The 23,544-nt window shown below is 42.6% G+C and overlaps 1 protein-coding gene and 1 long non-coding RNA gene across 4 annotated transcripts in view; both read left to right on the top strand.

Annotated features, from left to right (window-relative positions):
- The window catches only part of PLCXD3 (phosphatidylinositol specific phospholipase C X domain containing 3), a 91,706-nt gene that overhangs the window by 22,664 nt on the left and 45,498 nt on the right, over positions 1–23,544 (top strand). The window lies entirely within an intron of this gene.
- Positions 311–23,544, top strand: LOC308186110. The gene is made up of 2 exons (XR_013943915.1): positions 311–3,515; positions 4,333–23,544. It is a non-coding gene; the product is annotated as an uncharacterized lncRNA (long non-coding RNA).

The following is a 23,544-nucleotide window of genomic DNA, read 5'->3' as shown; positions in this document are numbered from 1 at the left end:
CCATTAGACTTCCTCAATTGACTCACACAATAGACAGTTAATCCCATTGTTTTATAGATTTTTTTAAATCTTGTTGTCTTTCAACATCATTTATGAAAATTTCATCCTTAATCTTTTAAAAATCAAACTATTATTCTGTAGTATTTTGGTTAGGTAGTTGCTTTTCTTTTCCTCCTTTTTTGGGAAGGAAAAAATGTTTGGTAAGGATTTTTCTTTGGATTTTTTTTTTTTCTGCAGTAATTAAGATCTCAAATAGGGATAGTTTAGAATGAATTTATAAACATAGACTGTTTTGGGGTAGATTGTGGCTGGATGTTGTGGGGTGGACCTGAAAACAATGTGTTTTCCATTGCTTTAACTTACATTTTTAGTTTTTCTGGGTGAAATATAATCCATCTGGTATCACAGTTGCTTGGGTAGAGCTCTTGCTCTCAAGATGTTTTATAATGCTCAGATTCTAGAAGCTTACTCCTGTGCTCAAAAGAGAGAAGGTCAGAATGTGAATAGGGTACAACGTGGCTGTGGTCCTGGTTCAGCGAGATGAAAAAAGATTGGTATATACTGAATTAAAAATATGAGAAGGTATATCTTGAATGAAGTGGCCCAGTGAACTTTCCTGAGCACTCATCTAGCTATTTTTATGAAAAGCAATTATGTGTGTGAAAGTAATATGAAGGAGTTTACTCACTACTGTGTGCTCTAAGGACTGCTCACAGGAGAGCAGATTGATGAATCTGACTGATAAATAGGCTGCAAAATGCAGACAGTATTATTAGTCACAGCCAAATTCACTCTTTCAAAGCAGACTGTGGACTAAGCTACATAATAGGAAGAGTAAGTTAAACTTCTAGGTCTGTTAAGTGTAAGGACTAGAAACTTAAGCAGCCGAGCTGCAGAAGGTTGTTAGATGTGTCACACAAAGGCAGTGGACCTTTTTGGCAGGTGATCATCAAAAATTGAAGGTAGTATGGATAAAAACATTTTTAATTCCTTGTTTATGACATGAGCACCAGACTCCCAGGAAACAGATGATACCTGTTTTCAGGCTTCCAGGTGCTTAATGTCAGGTGGTGATTTATAGAAGGCAATATTTTTTCAGTACATAACAGTGACAAGTGCATACCTGCCAAGCTGGGATTTTTTATTTTTATGTTTGTTTTTTTTTCTGGCTCTTGCTGAAGTATGGTGTATGAGTTCACTTTCATGGGAATTGGTAAAATCTTAAGTGAGGATTTTCAAATGCACCTGGAATTCACCAAATGTTGCTCTCAAGAAGCTGAGCTTAGTCCAGTGCTGAGGTGCACGTACATCTAGCCCTAGGCTGACCCATTCAAACCTCTAGCAAACCCATTGGCTCCCCCAAGGACAGCAAGCGTTTCACGTTTTCAAGGCATTTTAAAAGCAGCATCGTGGTGTCACCATGTTCATGATGCTTGCCCCTTCCCTCCTCCAGGCTAGGATGTTGCCTGCCTCCGTCCGGGCATCCTGATTTAACTACAAATTCTTGAATTGCTGGAGGGGAATGGGATTAGGATGTAACAGCAGATTGCGAGGATCCATCATGGCCTTGTAAAGGTTGTTCTATGAGTTGCAGGGTAGCTCTTTAGGCTGCCATACAAAGAAGTCCTGCACACTTTTTCATGTATACATAATTCATGCATTAATGTTTTTTTCGTCCACCTGCTGAGATAGGCTTTCAGCTGTGGTGGTCTTCTCAGTTATTTACCCTCTGTGTCTAGTTCTTCGGGGTAAAGATGTAAAAATGCAGTACGACTTTTCTACTCAGAAGATCGTTGCTACCTGATTTGTACATTGCAGCTGGCAATATTTTAGTATCAGTAGTTCTGCCTGGGACACCAGCTGTGCAAGGGATTTGAGAGGTAGTTATTAAAAACCCCCAAAAGACTGAATTATCCTCATCAGATATTGTAACCAGCTGCACACAGGGCTTTGTAACAAACCTATGTCCTCGAACCTGAGTGAGCGCAGTAGTATCACTCTATCAGGACTTCAAGGCTGCTGGCTCTCCTTTCCACCAGAGGCACTTCAGCAACCCAGGTTCCTTTCTTAAATTCTGGAAATTTGTTCTTTGAAACCCATTGTTAGAAACGGCCTCCCAGGGCAGGTAGTTCCAACGTTTTCCTCTCCCTGCTGTGAACGCTCAAAGGACGGGAAGATTAAAGAGAGCCTGGGCTTGCTCTGCACCGTGCTTGGGCACAGACCTCACATGCTGCAGCGAGGAGTTCATAGATGCATTATTTTGGAGGCTTGTTGGATTTGTGCAGCTGCATAATGAAAGGCGTGCTGGAAGGCAGCACAGTGCTGCTTCTGAGACCCAGAGGCTCGTTAGAACAGCCCTACAGGTAGGGGAGGTGCGGGTGGCCCTGTTGTAGCTGTGCTTCTCTTCCTGCTCTGGGATTAACTATGCAAAACCAACATGAGCGTGGACAAGGATTGGAAAGGCGAATTTTCTCCCTGATCCTGGTTGCCACCAGTAGTGCTATGCAGTGTTGTCCTTTTCCTCATTTAAGCTCTTATGTTTGCCCATCTTTTGTCCCTGTTTTAGGTTGTATGATGTCCTGGGCAGGGACTGCACATGGCTTAGCATCTTTAACATCTGCACAGGTGTAACCAAGGTGAACTCCTAAATTCTTTAGAAAAAAAGAGCAGGGTTGAGGATCACACTTGGTGTGCCCTGGCGCTTTTAATGGGTGATTGACAGCGGAGGTGTCAAGAACTGAAAAGCTGTCCTGAGCCAAATCCGGGTGGATCTGAAGTCACAGCAAAACTTTTCCTTTCCAGGAAAGTATGTTCCCCTTTCAAAGGTTTAAGAACTGTGTTTCAAGTGATGCTAGAAAAATCAGTTGGTTGATGGATACTTTGTATTTGGACACACATAAATCACTGCATTGACTCCAACTAGATAGATGGCTATGCCTGTTTTTTTGTGTGTGCATATATTTTTCTGTTTGGTCATTTAGGGGACACCTGCCTGTTGAATGTTCGTAAGAGATTAAATTAGAATTTATTATGCAAGCTTTGCAAAGTATGGGATGAAATGAATGATAGAAGAGATGAATGAGCTAGGAGAACTCTTAGGAAAGTCTGTTCTTACGACTTCGATAGTAGCAAGCTCTCAAAAGCTGGGCAATCTTGTTTTCAGAGAAAATATTGCAACCTTCTCTGATTCTCTGTTCCTATTCTCCAGGTGTTGCATTGTTGAGCACGTGGGTGCCCTGTGGTGGGTGGTGCAGAAGCAGCTGAGCAGCAATACCCATCTTCCTCTGACAAGAACCTGTCTGGGAACTCTTAGAGAAGAGCTGATATAAGTTGCTTCATAGTAATGATTGCTGTGCTGTTTGATGAAGAAAAGAAGTGTATTTGCCAAAACAAATTGTTTTATCTACTAGGAAGTTCATACCTTCACTGCTTGTAAATGAAGGTACCCAGGAGAAGTTAGGTTCAATTACCAGAGCTTTGCAGACATTCTACTGTAATGTCTGCACATCTCCCAGGTATTTACGATATAAATGATAATTATTTCCTTTATTTCAGTTTATTTTTTCCCCGACATCTGTGTATGATCTAGCTGATTTGTCTGGAAGAAAATGCTGGAAGAAAGCAAATTGCAAGTGTGATTTGTGTTCTGGTGCAGGGTGGTTTAATGCCAGAGCTCAGAGCTGCAGTTCACCCTTTTGTTGCAGGGCAATTGCAGCAGACCCGTACTTGGATCTTGCTTCTTTGTAAGATCACTACAGAGCTCAATAACCCTGTCTTGAGGGCATGTTTCCTGCAGATACTCTGTGCTGATATCTCCTCTTAGGTTCTGAAATTCTAGGATTTAGAGCCGGTCAAGTGCCATCTGTCTACCCCAGAGCCTTTCCAGTAGCTAACTCTTGCCTTTCTACAGCTCTGTCTGTGTGTGGACAGCAGCACAGAGTCTCCTGCTTTGAGGCTTTCTATTAAGAGCAACTTCGCAAAGCATCCCTGGAACACACACGTTTTGCCTATAGACTAAACCATGGGTAATCTTGAAGCAAAACAACAAATTCCTGAACCTCCTCTACATTTCTTTGACTCTGCTGAAAATCTCCTGCACTGCAGGCAAGGTTATTATGACTGTTTCTATTTCTGTCATCTACCACAGCCTTTTCTTCTGTTCTTGTCTGGTCTCTTCTGCTATAGATGATCTGTTTTGCTGCATTGTCTCCATTGTCTCATCCTGGTTTTTTTTTTTTCATTTTCTGTTTGAGTTGTGATTTTTGATATTTTCTCTCTGCCCTCCTTTTTCCCCTTCACTCCGTGACTGCTCAATATTTGTGTTTGATACAGCAGTTAAGAACCATTAGCAAGACAGTCATTTTTGGCCAGGAGTCGTCATTGCCAAGGATCAGTAATGACTTTCTCTCGACAGACAGATTTTTCATCTCCCTTCTCAAGAAGAAGAGACATGGTGAGAGTCTGGAGTAAAAGTTAAAAGCAATTCAGAGAGCTGCTACAATGGGATTGGAATTTGAAGCTGATGTGGTCAGATTAACCACGTTACTCAATGCCACAGTTAGTATCCAGTTATAGCGTTGTTCTGATGACTTTGAAGGGATTCAGAAACAGTGATGGTTGTGGAGAGAACAGTCACTAGTCCAGAGGCGATATTATGAAAAATGTGCACTAAGATACAAGTGCAAAAATGGTAAGTTGACTGTGTTTTTCCCTTGCAAGATCAAGCAGAAATCAGTGTTATGTCTGTAACTGCCAACTGTCAGCTGGACCAAAGGAGGAGTCTTTAAGTTCACTGTAATACTGCTTTTGAAATGAAGGTTTTAAATCTCTAGGCAGAACAAAATGGTCACAGGGACCTTGTTTTCCAGGGTTCATTAGAAGTAAAAAAAATAGTTTCCAAAGTGTGTAATACAAGATGTAGAATTAAACTTGTGCACTGGCTTTGGAACAGTGTGCGAAAAGGGCTTGAGGTAAACTCTGTCCTTCTACCTTCAGTTATAAATGTGTGTCATCTTCCCCAGCTCCGCTGTGATTGCTCTGTAGGACACTCCTGGATGCATGCTAAGGACGCTCTCTACTGAATGGAACCTGATAGGACTTTGAAATATTGATGAATAAAAGGTTAATTTTTAATTCCCCATCAATCTGAACTAATTAGAACTCAATGTGTTTTTCTCCCAGAGACTTTCTTACGTTATATGACTTGATGTGGCTGCCCATTTAAATAGACACAGAGCTACAGAATAGTACTGTACCAGGGGCCAAGATGTTAGGTTTAATAGAAGAAAATGTGTTTGTGTGCTTCTATTTGTGGTGATGCCAGTGGACCAAATTCTGCTTTTACATATTCTTTGGCCATCATCATGTGATGCAACTTGCATTGAGCTAATCTTGCCACGATGTCTTCAAGAACTCATGCTGCAGATCAAATATGAATAAATTAATATTGAGCCTATCTGAATAACAATATCCCATATGCATAGACCCAAATCTTGTTGATGTGTATTTATGCGTTGCTTCCGTGTATTGATCACCGACCCGCTTTGGCATCAGTCTTGAGTGCCTGCATTTGTGCTTATGGCTTGGAAGGCCTGAGCCAGCTAGGGTGATGTTTATCTCACTTCTGTCCTCATTCATATTTTGATTGTCTGTCTGTTTCACCTAATTAAAATTCATAGATTCCTGTTGTATGTCCATATTTAGAAATATAGGACAGCGGTCACAAGTTCTGATTCTTCATTAATAGGATGGAATTTATTAAAGTATAGTGGAAAAGAGATTTTAATCCCTCTGTGTATTAGCCAAATGTTGCTTCATTTGAAACAGATTAAATATGAACACCTGATAGCCTCTTTATGCTGCCAGAATAAAGGAGCTAATCACACTATGAGCAACAGTAGCAAAGAACTGAAGAAGATGAGGAAATATACTTCTGCCCCAGGAAAATGCATTATTCAGTGACTGCCACTGTGATGTGTGCATGACTGAGCCAAAACCCGAAGTAGTTGGTGGTCATATTGTTTCCTTTTGAGTGGGCAGGGACTGTGTTTGCATAAACAATAGCCATGCAGTAGGTACAGCCCCGAGGAGAAACTCCTAATGGTAGGTCATTGAAATACCTATTTAGTTGGTGGTTGGCCAGAAGTTCAGTGCTGTTTGTGTATTTGCTATTGAAACATTCATGTGAGGCTATCTCTGGCATCGGGAGTTTAGCTGCTCCACTGCCAAAGATAAACTTGGACCCTTTTGCTTTTGCCTTCTTAATGTTTTTTTTTTTTTTCCTGCAAAACTGGGGAAGTGATTGCTGGTGTATGCACAGTAATAAAGCTTGTCAGACACAGCCAGCCAGAATTCTTCTGAATTCACATTTAATTTATTCACAGCACAGCATGCAGCAGAGCTGATGGCTGCAAGTTAATGTGCTGCACTTTAATGAGATAACCATTTACCTCCCAGGTTTTGAGGCGTATTGTAGTTTTACTTGTCAACCTGGCCAAAGCTAGAACTGTTAGAAATCTCTGCACAGAAATGTTTTATTTACTTAGATGCTCTTGCCAGGAAAGAAATCAGTGAAGTAATTAAATAGTGCTTCTTCTATTTTAGCACAAGATATTTATTTATTTGTTTATTTAAGTTATTTATTTATGGAGCCTGCAGTTTACAGTATGTCCTTGTCTGTATTCTGGCTCACAAGTATTACCTAGATAAAAATGTTCTAGTCACAACTTCTTTGTACTTGTGGAATTAAATTTCCACCAGTGTCTGAAAACGGATCACCTCGTTTCCTTTAGATGCATGTGTTTCTGGGGAGGACAGTCAGTGGGAGAAATGCAGGAACTCTGCAGCATGAAATGCAGATACAGAAATGTCGATGTGACAGAGCTGCGAAGTCTCCCTTTAAACAGCAAATTGTGTGGCTCCACCCAGCTCTTGAAATTCAGTTGATGCCCACAGAACGGTTTGGGTTGGAAGGGACCTTAGAGACCACCCAGTTCCAACCCCCTGCCATGGCAGGGACACCTCCCACCAGACCAGGTTGCCCAAAGCCCCATCCAGCCTGGCCTTGAACACCTGCAGGGGTGGGTGCTGTTCTTTAACCCCTCAGGCAGCTCAGCACCGCACAGCTGTTTGCTCACTCCCCCCTTCCCCCGTGGATGGGGGAGAGAATTGTGGAAAACAGTAAAAGCTTATGGGTTAAGATAAAGACAGTTTAATAGGACAGAAAAGGAAAAGAAATAATAATGATGATAGTAATAATAATGATATGTACCAAGCAAGTGATGCACAGTGCAATTGCACACCACCCCATGCCCAGCCTGTCCCCAGGCAGCAGTCCCCCCAACTCCTCCCAGCCAGCCACCCCATGTTATTGCTGAGCACGGCACCACACGGTGTGGGACACCCCTTCGGCCAGCCTGGGCCAGCTGTCCTGGCCCTGTCCCCTCCCAGCTCCCGGTGCACCCCCAGCCCCTCTCTGGCCGGGCAGCACGAGGAGCTGAAACGTCCTGGGCTCTGTGTGAGCACTGCTCAACAGCTAACACATCGGTGTGCTGTCAGCATTATTCTCATCGTAAATCCAAACCACAGCACCATGCCAAATGCTAGGAAGAAAACTAACTCTATTCTAGCCAAAGCCAGGACAATGGGGTGTCTGCAACTTCTCTAGGCAACTTTTCCATTGCCTCACCACCATCATAAGTGAAGAATTTCCTTCTAACATCTCATTAAATCTCCCCTCTTTTAGTTTAAAACCATTCCCCCTTGTCCTATCATTATTTGCTCAAGCAAAAAGTTGCTCTCCATCTTTTTTATAAGCCCCCTTTAGGTACTGGAAAGCTGCAGTGGGGATTCCCCAGAGCCTTCGCTTCTCCAGGCTGAACACCCCCAGCTCTCTCAGCCTGTCCTCACAGGAGAGGTGCTCCAGCCCTCTGATCAACTTTGTGGCCCTCCCCTGGACCTGCTCTAACAGCTCCACATCCTTCTTGTGCTGGGGATCCCAGCCCTGGACGCAGCACTGCAGGTGGGGCCTCACAAGGGCAGAGCAGAGGGGCACCATCCCCTCCCTCCACCTGCTGCCCACCCCTCTGTTGGTGCAGCCCAGGACGCAGTTGGCCTTCTGGGCTGCAGGCACACACTGCTGGCTCACGTCGAGCTTTTTGTCCACCAGAGCCCCCAAGTCCTTCTCTGCAGGGCTGCTCTCAGTGGGTTCTTCTGCCAGTCTGTGCTCATGTCTGGGATTGCCCTGACCCAGGTGCAGCACCTTGCATTTGGACTTGTTGAACCTCATCAGGTTCACATGGACCCACTTCTCAAGCTTGTCCAGGTCCCTCTGGATGGCATCCGTTCCTTCTGGTGTGTCAAACTCACCACTCAGCTTGGTGTTATTGCATACTTGCTGAGGGTGCACTCCATCCCACTGCCTGTGTTGTTGGTAAAGATATTAGGCAGTACCCGTCCCAAGACCCATCTAGTCCTTGAGTACAACTCAGTCTTTTAACAGTGGCAGTTCCTCCTCATAAACTAGTCATGGCATCCATAACAAAAAGATGACCCCTCCTCAAGAAAAACAAGACCTCGGTGCACCCCCAGTGAGACCATTCCTGCCAGCCGGTGGGAGCTGGGGCCTGGGGCCACCCCTTCCCCAGGGTGGCTGTCGTGTGTCCCCTTGTGGTGCCGCTGTCCTGGCTGGAGCCCTGGCTGGGATGGGATGGGCTGGGCTGGGCTGGGCTGTCAGAGGCTCCCTCTGCTCTGCCATGCCACAGTTGGTTTCCAGCCTGGTCCAGGAGCACAGTGCACGGACACTATGTTCCTCTTTAAAGCTGGCTTCCATCAGACTTACCGTCTGAACTGCTGAAATCAATGTGACCGTCCTCGGAGAGGCCTGCATCGATTTATCTGAAGCCAGCTAAAATATCATTTTAAGTCTCACTCGTACCCATGCAGAAACATTGTTTCTGTACACAAAAGAGTGTTTGAAAAGGAGTCTTTGAGACGGAGTTAAGGTCTTCTGTGTGTGTTAACCTTTAATGTTTAAAACCTGTCAAAGTGAAGGTCAGATTGACCTTTCACTTCAGCCATTGTACTCTACCGGTGTGTTTTCTGCAAAAACAAAGCCTGTTGGACTTACCACCTTGTGCAATGGGAGTACAGGCGTGCTAAGAAACCGTGTTGTTCTCTGTCAGTTTTGTGCACCATTTGTGACACGAGCTATTGTCCGTTCGAATAAAAATGCACAAATAAGCCATTATTGGGAAATAACCGATAGATTTGTGGGAGAAATGTTATAACAGGCTTCAGCTGACATGTGCCTGGCGTTGGTTATAGCCTCCTGTTTTCTTGTTTCTTTGCTGTTAACAGAAGTTTGGGAGGGGTAGAAGGGGTAGGGAGCACGTGTAAGAGGGAACGTGCCACTGAGCAAAACTGGGGTTGGGAATAGGGAGCCCTGTTTGTGTCCAGCCCTCTGCTGACAGACTTCAGAAAAAGACGTGCAGGCACTATACTTGAAAACATTAAATTGCGTTTGACCATAGTCAGGCGATGCAGCCTGCAGAAAGCACCAGACTGAGCCAACCTTTCTTGTATTTATTCAACAAAATTAAAAAAAATCTTGGTTTCGAGCACCATGCAGGTGGAAAGGAGCCCATAGACAAAATACAGGCACGTTTGCCTGTGCCTAATCCTTTTTGTGTATAAACGTCTTACCTCTCTCTTGGATGATAAGCTGCCTGTTATGTGTGTGTTTTCCCCAGATGCATATAGCACATCAAAAGGAGAAATCAAGAGTCTGGCTTTGCCTTTGTGCAAATGCCACCTCTGTGGTAAAATGGTTAACACAGCTTCTGGGGTGTCTTTATGCTCTTATTGACTGATCTTCATATATTGGAACAGTCTGAGAATGATAGTTATGTACTTGGCTGACAAAAAGGTAAATTGCAGCCGTGGATTGCCAAGTGCAGTTTCCTGTACCATTAGGATCTGGCAGCTGAGTTTGTTACCTGTTGATCAGAAGTTAATGGGATTAGCTTAATGAAGAGATTTAAGGTTCAGAAAATTATTAAAAAGTTTAAAGGGTTTGGGTTTTTATTAGCCTCCTGCTGTGCAAGAAATAAAAGTCTTATTAAGGATTTTGCTCCAAATTTGTGTCCAAGGTTGTCCAACCTGACGTTACTGTTATTTCTCTTGATGTTTTCACAGGGTTTCCAGGTCAATTTGTTGCTGGCAGTGGGTGTTTTCTTCGTGTTAATGAGATTTCATATTTTTCTTGTTTTGTCTGTTAGCAAATTATTTTGGCAGCATTTTAGGGTTTGCTCTCTAGTGCTTGTTGGTTTTTTGTTCGTTTCTGGGGTGTTTTCTTTTAGTCTGTTGGAACGCATTTCTTCTTTCAGTCATTTCCTGGTGAGTTGAATAGCTGAGTGCATGAGATGGTTTCTCAGTGCATTTGCAGTTCTCTACCTAGTTGCACAGTATAGTAACTAAAAATGAGTAATACTTAAAGGAGTGGGGGTAGTCTTCTTCTGAGGATGGTGTGTTTCTGTGTAAATTTGAGAACTAAATGATAATGTGGCTTCATTTTTCTTCATCTTAAGCAATCTCCATTCAGACGACAAATTCAGTGTCTTCCTATATTGCAGTAGTTTCCTTATGGCTGTGATAGTCTACGAATATCAAGACCTTAGCATGTATCAACAGTTATATCTTTTGAGGACCAGTGGCTATAATGAAAGAAATTGAATAAACTTTCAGGTATAGAAACCTTTCTCCAAGCCTGGAATGGAAGCAATGGACTTCAATTTAAGTGCAAAAATACATCCTGACACTAATCTAATGCTAGTGCTGCCTAAGAATAAACACAGCCTGAGTAGCTCAGTCTGTGAAGCATGGAACTGGCACTGCCTGGATATCAAGCAGAGTCTGGCCAGGGTTGGGCTGGGATGGGACTACCCCAAAGGCTGCTTTTCCTTGGCACTCCAGCAGTTGGTTGTCTGGGCACTGTCCTTATGCAGCAGGCTGGGGGGGAATAACAAGAGTTTTGCTGTTGTTGTAACTGTGACTTTGTCCTGCATGACGGCAGCAGAGGTATGGAGGATATAGAGGAACAATGCTCTAAAAAATCTGGTGGTTTTGATACTGCGGGGAGGAAGAGAATTGTCAAAAACACTACTTTTCTGTTCAAATAATGGTGTACAATGCAGGTAAGAAATACCAGAAAGTAAGTGGTCAGGAGAATCAAACCTTCAAAATCAGCAAATACTTGAATTAAGGTTGCTTCTGTAGTTTTTAGTTTGTCTCCACTTTGTGTGTGACACACTTTGTGTAAGACGCAGAGAATTACGGGACAATACGCTGTTTCTTACTGCAGGATTCCTGTCTCATAGCGTCTGGTGAGTGCTCTGTTTGGTTTGGTTCTCTTTGGTTGAGTACAGCTTCATACCTTACTGCTTTCATGCACAGACAGAACAGTTCAATTTCCCACAGGTGTTTCTGCAGGAGTGATTTTGCAGGTTCTCCTTTCTCTTGTCTTGTCCAGACCCCCTTGCCTGTCACATCAAACACAGGGTGCTTATCCTTGGTTTCAGAGTCTCAGCTCACCTCAGCCCAGCCTGAGACCTGGCTACTGTGGAGGGCTGATTGTTGCCAGTTTCAGTAGCGGTGGTCCCTTCTCTTGAATGACGGTCAGCATTTCCCACGAGCACCATCACCTTTTCTTTTAGACTTCTTTGTATTTCTGGGAGGGGGTAGGAAATACTGTTTCGGAATGGGAGTCTCACTCCCATCATTTCCTAAAATTAAGCTCTACCATGATGCTGAAGTATCAAGCGCTTGGAAAACAATTGATGAGCTGTGACCTTTTTATATGCTGTTTGTAATTATCTTAGTGATTCTTTCAGCTCTCCTCTTTTGATCGTTATTTTCTACTTCATGCATTTCTTTTTATTCTTAGAGGGTTAGATCCTTGTAGAGATGCAGGCTGTCTGTGAAGTCTCTGAAAAAGTGTCTCTAACTGATACCTAGAGTGAGGCAGCCATGCCCAAGCATGATGAGGACTTTTTGCAGCTATCTCAGTACAGCTGTTGCTGCTACAATTGTACCTCAATGAGACAGAAAAGAAACGGAGGTATGGCTGAACATGAGAGAGTATGTTTAAAAACAAATAAACAAAAGCCTTTCTGGTGCTCCATTTGAAATATCGTGGGCCTGGATTTCCAGACTTCTTACACTCCCAACAGCTGTCACACCACCACCACCCCCAGCACGCACACCTCAGGCTGTAACCACGGTGCTTTCTCTGGTCTATGTGGCCTGGTGTCTGGACTTACTCATCCCCTTCAGGTCTGTCTTACGTTGTCTTGGGTGTGCTCAGTGCCAGGTTTCTAAATAGGAATTCCGAGCAATGACACCTTAAGGTTCTGGGCCCAAACAGGGTTAATATGCTTTTTGGGCACTCGGCTGTTCGGCTCTGAGACTGACTCAGTTCTCAACTGTCGTGGCTTGGGAAATGCCATAGTAAGGAGACTTTGTGGCACATGAGCAAGGCATACGAAAGGGATTTCAGAGTCACAGTTTTAGACTTTAAGCTTCTAAATTCCACGTAGTAGGTCTTTAAATTCTTTTAAAATATGATTTCCAGCCTCTCAAGACCCTGCCTTGCCCATTAGTAATAGAGGCATAATATTTCCCTCTCCTTAGATGTGTTCATTAATACCTGAGGTATGTATGCTGGGATTCACCTGACTTTAGCTGCCTGAAGTGAGCTGTTTGTCTCATCGAAGGAGTAGAGAAAAGGACCATCTCACAGGAGAATCGTCCTGACTTTATATTAGACACCTGTATCTGGACAAGGATGAGCAGCCACCACAGGTCCCCCTCTCTTCCTCCATCTCTGCAGGAATTTAGATGACCATCTTAGATTAGAGGATTAATTTTAAGTGGCTACAGTTGGGTGGGGAGGCTGAGGTAATAGACATGGAACAGAAAGTGGATGTTCATCCATGTGATTAAATATCCAAAACATTGCTGTTCCTACAAGCACTATGTGTTCAGCTGGGGACAATTGTACTTCTAGAATCAAGTAGAGATTTCTAACATTTAATTTTTGGTAAGGAGGATATGAATCCACCAAGATCCTGGGAATCTTCTCTGCCTAAATACCACTTTACAACTTCACTCCTTCAAGTATGTTTCTATGCTTTGGCTTGGTTTCAAGTAGGGTGACATCATTTTTATCAAACTGCCTCTATTAGTGCTTTAATTCAGCAAATAGAGATTGCTAAGTAAGGTACCTTTTCCAGCCAAAATGTCAATCAGAACTGCATACTCTCCAGAGTACTGTACAAATTAACATTTTAACATCGCTATTGTAGTAATTATTCTGAGCATCTTTCTTTTATGACACTCACAAGAAAAGCGATGACTTTTTGCTGAGTTTCCAGACTCTAATTTTCTCCCTGTGTAAGTGTGCTTTGCCGACATCTCTTTCCCCTCTGGCTGTGCAGCGTTTCTCCACGGCTGGTACCCAGCTGGGAGCTCTCTGGCTTCGTTATTGCACTGCCACAATAGAGGGCAGGAAGGATCCAAACAGCCTTTGTGTCTGTGAACAGGTGGTTTGAATGTTCAGAGGAGCTGATGAATAGACAAACATATGATTTGACTGCTAGGGAGATGATTTGATAGCAAACAAAAGGTCACATACTGGCAAAACTTTTCACTGGTGGCATGAGGGTGGGGACTGCTCTGCTCACTACTCATTTTCCTCCTACACTGAGGGATGGATTCTGCCTCAGTTGAAACTGCTTGCTGCACCAGACAAGAAAGCTTTTCGGGTGATGTACAGCAGGACTTGCCATAGCACAACCACTAATGGAGCATGAAGCAGGCTACGAATGGATTTCGGAGCAAGTTGGTTGCCCTGTCTCCTCTTCCTTTTCATGGACTTTTTTGTGCAGTCATACACAAAAATGTGCCTGGCACCTGCATTCATGCTTGCCTCGTCATCCTTGAGCACCTCATCTGCAGTCCAGAGCGCAGTGCCCTTGTGTGCCTCTTTGTGTCTGCTTGACTGCTGAAAGTCAATCAGTGCCATGAAATCTGGGTCTCTGTATGCAAATAATTGAACTGTCCTGTTACTGGACTTCTTCAAAGGAGGCTCACTTGTGGAAGAAGGAAGCAGTGTTTCGTGTGGATTAATGTGAATTTTTATCTCTTCACAGAGAGAGATGTGTTAATGGAATAAGGCAAAAGGTAGAATACATCTTTTGCCTGGGGATCGGGTACAACTCTTTTTCCTTTTTTTTTTTTTTTGGATGGCTAGGGACTTGGAGTGAGAAACACCTGTGCTTGAAGTGCTTTGCAGCAAATAAAATAGCTGTTGTACTTCCAATCTTTTCTCAGACAAAATAGTTTGTAAATTCAAAAGGTTTTCTTCTCAAGGCTTTGTCCTGATTATTCCTTTGGCTTTCATTCACCTGCATCTCCTGTTTTGTTTTTGTTTGTTTGTTGTTTTTTCGTCTAAGGGGAAATTATGTTTCACTCAGTAGACCCAGCAAATTCATGAAAACTTTGCACTTGGTAACTGGGCTGCGTTCAACTTGCCTGGAACAGTGCTAGGAAATATGCTGCTGAAATGAACTGTGGATGCTGAAGAACTGTACAGTAATGAGATCTGAACGTTAGCAACACCAACTGTTACCTCACTATTATAAAGGGTGGAGATCTTAAATTTCAATTTCAAACTGCCTCTTCAATAACAATGAAGCACTGCCAGGCTTTTAAAGTGTGCATCTTGCTTGAAAAAGCCTAGATGTCACTGAGTCCCAGCAGTAGCCAGAGCCAGAGTTTCAAAGGTTTTGGGGAACAGAAAGGTACAAGTATGTGGGTTTTCAAAAGAACCGAAGTGGATTAGTTGAAATATATTAAAAAAAAAAAAAATACTAGTCACTGTAGCAAAGGAACGATTTCTTCCCTTTTTCTTTGTTGTGTTCAGTGAAAAGGGGTTTTAATACTTGTAGCTACCAGGTTGGAAGTGCCTTTCAAAAACCAGAGGGGAAGAGAGTTCTTAATGGAAAGACAGGGATGTCATGGATCTGAATTCATGATGTAGGAAGAGCTCTTTTCTGTTGCATTAGTGACTCTGTAACATTAAAACAACTGTGTGTTGATAAAGATGCAGATCTGCTTCATAACAAGTACATCACAAATTTTCTAGACAGTGATTATAATGTGTGAATTAGAGCTAATTAAAGTATGTCAGTAACATGATGTACAAAATGGCTGATTGCCAGAAGAGGAACAGAATTAGGAACTTCCTGCAGCTTTTAATTTTTAATGAATATGTTTAGATTTCAAAACACACACTCTGATAAGACATTTATTCTTTGTTTATATGTCAGAGCAGTTGTTAGCAATAGGAGATTATGGACTAGGTGTTTGTTATAGGTGAGAAATAATTTGCTGTGCAATTATTTTAATACTTTCCTCTTAAAATACTAAACATTTTCACTGTACAGAAGGGCGAGTGTATTAACAGTTATGATCACAGCACAGTCTACTAGACCCAACCACTGATGAAAGTCTTCTTTTGTGGTAGGTGGAACCTGTCAGCTCGGTGGTGAGGTGGGTGACAAGCTACCAGGGTGGAGAGGAGGACGGTGCTGTGGTGGCCATGTCCAGCCTGCAGAAATGGTGGTGGCACTGTCCTGCTCCCTGGCTGCCAGTGGGTTTGCAGGGTGCAGGGAGGCAGTGTGGCAAGCTGGCCCTTCTCGTGAGTGAGAGGTATATCCCCATGGACGGTGATGAGCGTTCATGGTATTGTTCAGCCATTGACTGAATGCCAACTTGATCCAGGCACTGCCTCAACTGAAAATTCAGTGCCACCTAGTTCCTATGCAGCATTTTTATTAGCAGAATTTTAATGGAAGAGGGAGTACTAACATCCCCTGTTTTACAGAAAGGAAAGCCGAGTGATGAAGTCATTTCTACCAAAGCGCTGAATGTGTCTCCCAGGCAGTTCTGAAGCTCTCTGGGTCACAGCTGCATGTTGGAGGGACACGGGGTCACAGGAGCTCTGTCCCCAAGCGCTCCCCAGCTTCAGCGTCAGCTACCAAGCTTCACTCCTTAACAGAGTGGCCAAGGTTCTTAAAAAACTCTTTAAATAAGGTTAAGTATGAAGATCCATGTCTCTGCCCAACTTGATCCATTTTTAGATAATTGCAAGTGGCTTGCTGGATATTTTTGTCCATTTTGTTTATCCAGTACAGCTACTCCTGAAAGAAGTAACAACGATTTTATCTGTTACTCAAAATTCATCAAATTCCTGAATTAATACATATGTCTATAACTGAGAGAAAGGCAGAGATTAAAAAACAACAACAAAAAACAGTCTGAAATAGACTCTGCTTTGACAATCTCCTTGAAAAATGGCAATAATAGCAGTGTGGAACAGCTGCTATTATATTTGGTTGTGGAGCGGGACTGCAGAACTGAGGCGCTGTCTGCCAGTGCCGATTTATTAAGTAATAACATAATGGTTTAGAGCAAAAAGGAAAGAAAAGGTCTCTTTTCACACAAGCCACTCTTGTCTTTTCAATAAATGGGTTAGAAATGGACCATCTGGAGCGAGTCCTTGCAAACATCCAGAAATAAATATTCAGGATGGCATAAAGCTAGGGAGCGAAGGGAAGGAGGATGTGAAGGCAGTTTGCCGTGTGATACTCATGCTTGAGTAACAAGGGCCATCTTGGCCCAACCACATACCAGTTGCTACAGGAGAGAAGTGTGACACAGAAGTTATTTAAGAATTCAAAGGAAGCATGAAAGGATTTGTGCTGGAATCATCACTGTATTGTAAGTGTCAGCTTTACCAACATCATCACCTTTACTAGTATCACCAGCTTTGGGATTATTGCAGATAACAAACAATACTTGGACTTCTAAGCTGAGGAATGTCATGTTAAAGCCAAAATGCAGTCACTGGAGTGGACTGTTGTCAAAGCAATGTTCTGAGAAAATGTGATTATTTTGGGTACATTCAAGACTGAGAGCATTTGATGTTCTGATGCTTTGAAAGCACTTTGAAATACACTTACTAATTCTATAGTATCAACGTTAACTTTTGAACCAGGAGGATGAAAACAGCTGAGATGAGTTAGGAGGATGAGGATAGTCTCCAATTACATGTTAGGAAATTAATATGAAATGTTTTATTTATGTAGTGTTAGTATAAAACAGCTAAACTAATTACTGTTTTTAAAGACATGAACATATCCAGTGTAAATTAGTTGTAATCAGAGCCTGGACAAAGCGCAGATCAGCTGACTGTTCATTCAGTTAATCAATAATGCTGCCTGTGCTTTTTCATTGACTTCTTGATGCTAAATGGTAAACGCTAACAGCCAGATTTACAGCGGTCTAAATTGGCATAATGGGTCATTAGAGTTATACTGATAAATACCAACTGGGAATCTAATCTGGTGTGGACTGGAAATTTAGGAAATGGAACAGTTATTTTGTAACTTGCTTCATTCATTTATTATTGTCCACTGTGTTGTATAGTGACTTGTTTGATTGCTGTATTGAATCAAGTAGGGATACAGTTTGCAACAAATAATGCAAGAAGATCTGAAATTGGATTGCTGGGCATGGCGTGTTTGGCAGCACTCCAGGTTGATTGATTGTGCAGGGCTTTAAATTGCCTGCTCAGTGATGGTAAAGGAGATGAGTAAAAGGCAGGCATTGACAGTTTGATTCCTCTGTATTCTGTGTGTCTTTACTTTTTGCCATTCTGTTTGCAAAATGAAATTATTAGTCTCTTTATGTCCCTGGACCAGAGTGGATATGCACCGGATGATGTAGCTGATAGACTCATTTTACAGTCCTACCTAAGACTGCTCCAGCAGTAGCTCTGGGTGATGCTTACCTGTAATACAATGTGATTTTTATTTTTTTATTTGATCTACAAGTTGAAATAGCATCAAATTGAGTCCTGTTTCTGGCATATTTGTTGAGATTGAGATCTGACTTTAGGTCTCTGGTGTTTTGCCACATTTTCTCTTTTGTTCTTTTATGTTATCTCCTGGTCTGAAAGGACAGAAATGGAATTAGCGGCATGGATAGGGATATTTTTTTCAGACTTACAGTTAAAAACAAGAAAAATTTTGAAAACTCATGTTTTGGGGCTTAACTTTATTCAAATGCCAGACTGTGAACCTGTGGGGAAGAAGGGGTGGCAGATTGTCCCATACGTTTGTCTAGAGGGCTTTTAAAACTCTGCTGAGGTGTAGCTCCTGGAGGAGGACACTGCCCTTTCACAGCACGGCTAATCTGACAGTGCTTGCCTTAACCATGCTCTTACCTTAACCAATCTGAAATACTGTTACATGCGTGCATTTGCACCCAGCTCAGACAGGATCTGTTTTTAAACCTCTCTGTTTGGCTCCAGAAAGGTCTCCTGTCTGTTCATATCTCATGGTCAAGGAGTTAGAAAGCAGATCACTTTTGCTTACTATTCGCTTCAGTACTGTGATGGCAGCCAAACCCCACCACAACCACTCCCTCACTCCTCCTCCTCAAAAAAAGAGGGGGGAGAAGAATGGGAAAAAAAATAAGGATTGAGATAAGGATAATTTAACTGAAGGGAAGAGGAAGAGGGAAAAACAAGCAAAGACTATGTGGAAGCACAGAGAAGGAAAAATAAATTCTCCACTTGCCATCAGGAAGCGACGTTTGGCCATGTCCCAGGAAGCAGGGCCTCCATACACGTAGCAGTTGTTTGGGAGGACAGATGTCTTCATAATGAGATCCCCCCCCCCGCCCCCTTCCCCTTTCTCAGCTCTTATTGCTGAGTGTTATTAGGGCTGTTCTAGCTACAGGTGCAGAGCACAGCACTCTGTGGGCTGCTCTGGTGAACTCCATCCCAGCTAGACCCAGTACAAGTACTAACCAAATAAATTTATTTATTTTTTTAATGGATTCTCCTTTTCCAATGATGTGCATCTTTCCACTCTTTTCCTCCATAAAGCCTCTTTGCTCACTGTCTTTAAGGCTGGGTGTCATCCGATTGCAAAAGGGTGTTCGCTTTTATTCATTTGGTGTTTTACAGGTGTCATGATTGCTTTTCTTCACACACTGTGCAGTCAGACACATTTTTCTCCATCATCTCCTAGGAAAGATGGTTTACAGTGAGTACATGTGGCCGTGGAGATCTTCCATGAGAAACTGAACAGTACAAGAAAATGGTGAAATGTGAGAGTAGCATTGGAAGCTAAGAGGACATGCAAGATCAGAGTTTATCAGTATCTGATGGTTCGTAACATCTTAGAATGGACGTCTTGTGAAAGTTTTGAACTCTCACATGCAAAGTTTTTGGGTGAGGTTACTTTCCTTGCTCTGCAGTTGGATGTGAAAGTCAGAGACTGATTATGTGGAAAGAGGAACCTCCTAGAAAGTTTTTTTCCTCTGCAGTGTTTTCACAGGGAGTAAGTTGGTAAAACAGGCTGTAGATACTAAAGCAGAGCTGTCCTGCATTTGCAGACCTCCGACGTGGGGCTTCAGAAGGCCAGTGACACCATGGTGTGGTAACTTGGTGGTGTGATGGTGTCTGCAGCCAGCTAAGCGAGCTGGCGTGCTTCCTCCTGGTGACACTGCTCCAGCTGCCCATTCTCTGGCACCCTGTTTAGTTACAGCAAAGGAAAGTGATGGCAGGAGACACACACATCTGAGGAGGACCCCACTTGTACATGTTTAACTGGTGTCTTCATAAAGCTCAGGCTCCAAATGCTTAGGACTGCTTTTCTGGAGTTTTGCAGGGAAAAAAAAAAAAAAAAAAAAAAAAACGCTTTGGAAAAGATGTAGTGTTTTTCATTCACGTTTCAGGCCCAAGGGAAGTATTTCATTATTTCCCTTCTACTAAACATGAAGCCAAACATTACAGTGGCTTTGATTATAGTTGAGGAGATCTTGTGTAAGAGAGACTTCTTTTAGAGCACCTGTCCTCAGGAGGTATTCCATGTACAGCACCATGACTTTGGGAGCTTCGTTTGCAGCAGTTTTTCAAATGTACCAGGCAATACACAAGAATAGAAGAATCTCTAGTGTGAAGATATTAAGCAAACAAAGGATAAAGAAGAGGGCAGAACAGGGGGAATGGTGAAAATATAACAACTTACATGCTTCCCTCTTCCTCCCATTCCTTTGTAGTACTTTGCATCTTTTCATTATCTCTGAGTCATGACATGGTTGGTCAGCTAAGTTTATATGGACAGCTTCCTAAAAGTGATCTTTAAAGAGGGTTTTTGTGTGAAAGCCTTTGTGAACTGACTCAGAATAGGGAATAATATTTCTCCCACTCGCCTCTCCATCTTTCTCTCACAAGAATCAGATTAACTGCTCAGGTTTGTCCCAGCTTTTCAAGCTCAGTGGCTGAGAAAATGAAGATGAGCCTAGCTTGGATTTATTGCATGGTAATAGAAAACTCCACCAGTACCACCCCTAGGACAGCCCATCCTGGAGTGCTGATACACTGGCTGGCAGTGCACTTATTAAAGTGTAGGAGGAATCCTTATTCTTTGCTTCACAGGTGTCCTTGCAGCAGAGTTTGATGCTTCTAGATACCACTGAAAGATCTTGCCTTTAAAGTTCTTTTGGAGATGCATCTCAGACTGCATTGGATTTCTTGTAGAGATCTTTGAAGTCACAGAAAATTTGTTTTAAGGCATCATTCTTCCACAGCTTTGCAATGCAATCTCATTTTATCCAACCATGCCTCCCAGTTTTCATTTTCTTGGCCCTAAAATAATGGGTAATGCAGAAGCTACACATGCCATGCAAGTAATTTTTGTCAGTTACAGGATTGCTACAGTTGTTCAGTAGCGTTATTCAGATTTAATAGAAAATATTGCACTGGTTTAAAAAGGAAAAAAATAAAAATAATTAAAAAAAAAGAGCACAATGAAATAGCAACAATAGTGAGGCTAATACATGCTGTCAATGCAGCAATGAGTTAGGAAAGGGCTATATTGTATATGCCAGAGGGGAGGGAGGAAATTACATCAAAGAAGAGGGGAGAGGCAAGAGATGAGGGAAATGCAAAATCAGGTATCCAAAATGCTCTCTAGTGCTGAAAAGATGCAGTAACTGGCAAGAGTCTGTGTAATCAGAAGCAGTTATTTCAAGGGATATTTGTCTTCTTACCAAGAGTATTAAAGGCTGTTTTTCATGAAAAGAAATCAAATAAATAAAAGCACAAGAAGCAGAGGTGGTCTGATTTGATCCTATTTTCGGGTGTGAACATTGCATTACTTGTGGCTATACATAATAAGTAGCGCTTTATGCTCCTGTGTGCATGGAGAAGAAGAGATATGAACAGATCAACAGCAGCCCGTTCTCGTTTTTATAAGCCTCCTCAGCTGCATGCTGCCCTTGAAGGCTGTCCTGTCAGTGGTAGCATTAGGGTTATGAACAAGAATTACGATCGGAAGGCATTCGCTGTGAGGAGATGCCATTTCACATGCTCAGCAGAGCTGCCTGGGGTCATCACAGCTTCTTGCCAGTCCCAAAGCTACTGGCTTGCAATGCAAGTGTTGCTGATTGCCCCAGGAGATATGACTTGGATGCTGATGACACACTCAGCCAGACTGAGCTGGTGCTGGAATAAAATACGCCCCGAACTATTCCTGGCACATTAATTTTATGCTTAGAATCAGATACACCTTTTGTACTCTGAAATGTTCACATTCATATGCTATTCCTTGAGTTAAGAGGAAAATAGCTAATAGGGTAATTCTAAGACTAGTGTCTAACTAAAATGTCAGTTGTGTTAGAGATCTCAGATGCATCTGTACAACCAGCAGTGAGCTTGCAGAGCAGAAAGAAAAAATAGCATTGTAGATTGGTCTGCTCTGTTCCCAAAGCAGCGAAAACTTGAAAGAATCCTCATTTGTGGATCTCATTTGTGTAGCTAGGGCTTTGCCCCCCCAGGGATTTTATTTCCAGGTAATTAGATAGCTAATCTGTCTTCACGTTATAGCTGTCCATAATATTCAAGGATGTATGTGATAGTCATTAGTTTGATACAAAATATACTATTCAACCTTCATATATGCAGTTAAATTCATAAATAAAGCCACAGCGGTCCACCTATCACAGCGCTTGACCCATGGCTTGCAAGCCATACAACTGCGTCTGCTCTGTTGAAATTGTAACTTACCATCGTAGACTGTATGTTTTAGGTGCATGGTCAGTCTTGATGTAAAAATTCCTTAAAAAGAAATAAAAATAATTCAATGGCTAGTCTTGCTGTGCCAGAAACAGGAGTTGCCTTATGAGCTTTTTTAAGTTTGAGTTGAAGCTCTTGTTCCATGAATCCTGATAGGTGTTAGCTCAATAGGTGAAGCGAGCCTTCTTCCATTAAAGAATATGCTCTGTGTCTGCTTTCCAAACATCTTGAAGTCATCCTTACAATTTCATTTGAATAAATAAGAATGGCTTTTTTAGTTTCTTACTGTAGGGCTGATTTTAAAAGTTTAAAGTCATTCCTACACCTTTTAAAATTTTCAGTGCAGTGCACAAAGATGAAACGGTGCTTATGCATTTGGCATGCATGCAGGCAATATCACTGCCTTCCTCCTCCACCTTTTCTTCTGTGTTCAGCTAAGAGGTTTATAAGATCACATTTGGAAAAAGAGTGGGGAAGGAACACCGACTGATTCTTTCAATCCTCAGTATGATCATTTACATTTCTACATGTATAGTACAAAAATGTTCCCTGTGCTGTTTGAATTCAGGTGTCGGCAGGAACTCTGGTAACCTAACTCGTGTTTTGCAGAGCAGCTGGGGACGGCTCTTGGGGCAAGAGAGATGGAAAGAGGCTGTGAGCAGAGCTGCCACAGACAGCTTGCCATGCTGCCGCTGTGCCGTGGTGCGAGGTCTCCGCTGAGCTGATTAAACCTGCGAACAAGCCTGCTCTGCTCTGCGCTATGGCCTGATCCTGCAGCCCCTTTTCAGGCTTCCTCTGATGTTAATGTTACATTTGTCTGAGTGAACACTAGCTTGTTTAGAACCAACCTGCAATGAAACTAATCATTCCCTTAATGGTGGGCTTTCTGAGTACAGTAATCTGGTGCTCTCAGAAAGCCCCTGGCATTTGAGCACTGCTCCATCATTCTGTCTTCTCTGCATGCTGTCTGCTTGAAGTCCACGCTGAAATCCGGCTGGAGGTGGTTCGACTGGTGAGAGGTGGGAGGCTATTTACACTTCAGTGTCTCAGAAAACATTTAAACACCTCCTCCTACACAAATAATTACAGGACAGTAAGAAAGTTATCAAGCGAGAGGGGAAACATGCTCTCAGAAGGGCAACATGTGCTAATTTTCTGTTAAAGAATAGTTTCTTTAGCAGAGCTTTCCTTGTTGGTATCCATAGTTGTGACACGTGCTCATACTGTTCGGAGAGCTAGAAATACAGGTTGCTTTTTCTTATTTCCTCACTTTTCAACAGTGCATTGAGAATTTGCAATTTGGTATTAGCTGATGTTGTGTTGGAAGGAAAAAGGGA

The sequence above is a fragment of the Anser brachyrhynchus genome, assembly GCF_964034855.1.
Source record: "Anser brachyrhynchus genome assembly, chromosome: Z".
Lineage (NCBI taxonomy): Eukaryota > Metazoa > Chordata > Aves > Anseriformes > Anatidae > Anser > Anser brachyrhynchus.
This window is presented reverse-complemented; position numbering and strand designations above follow the sequence as displayed.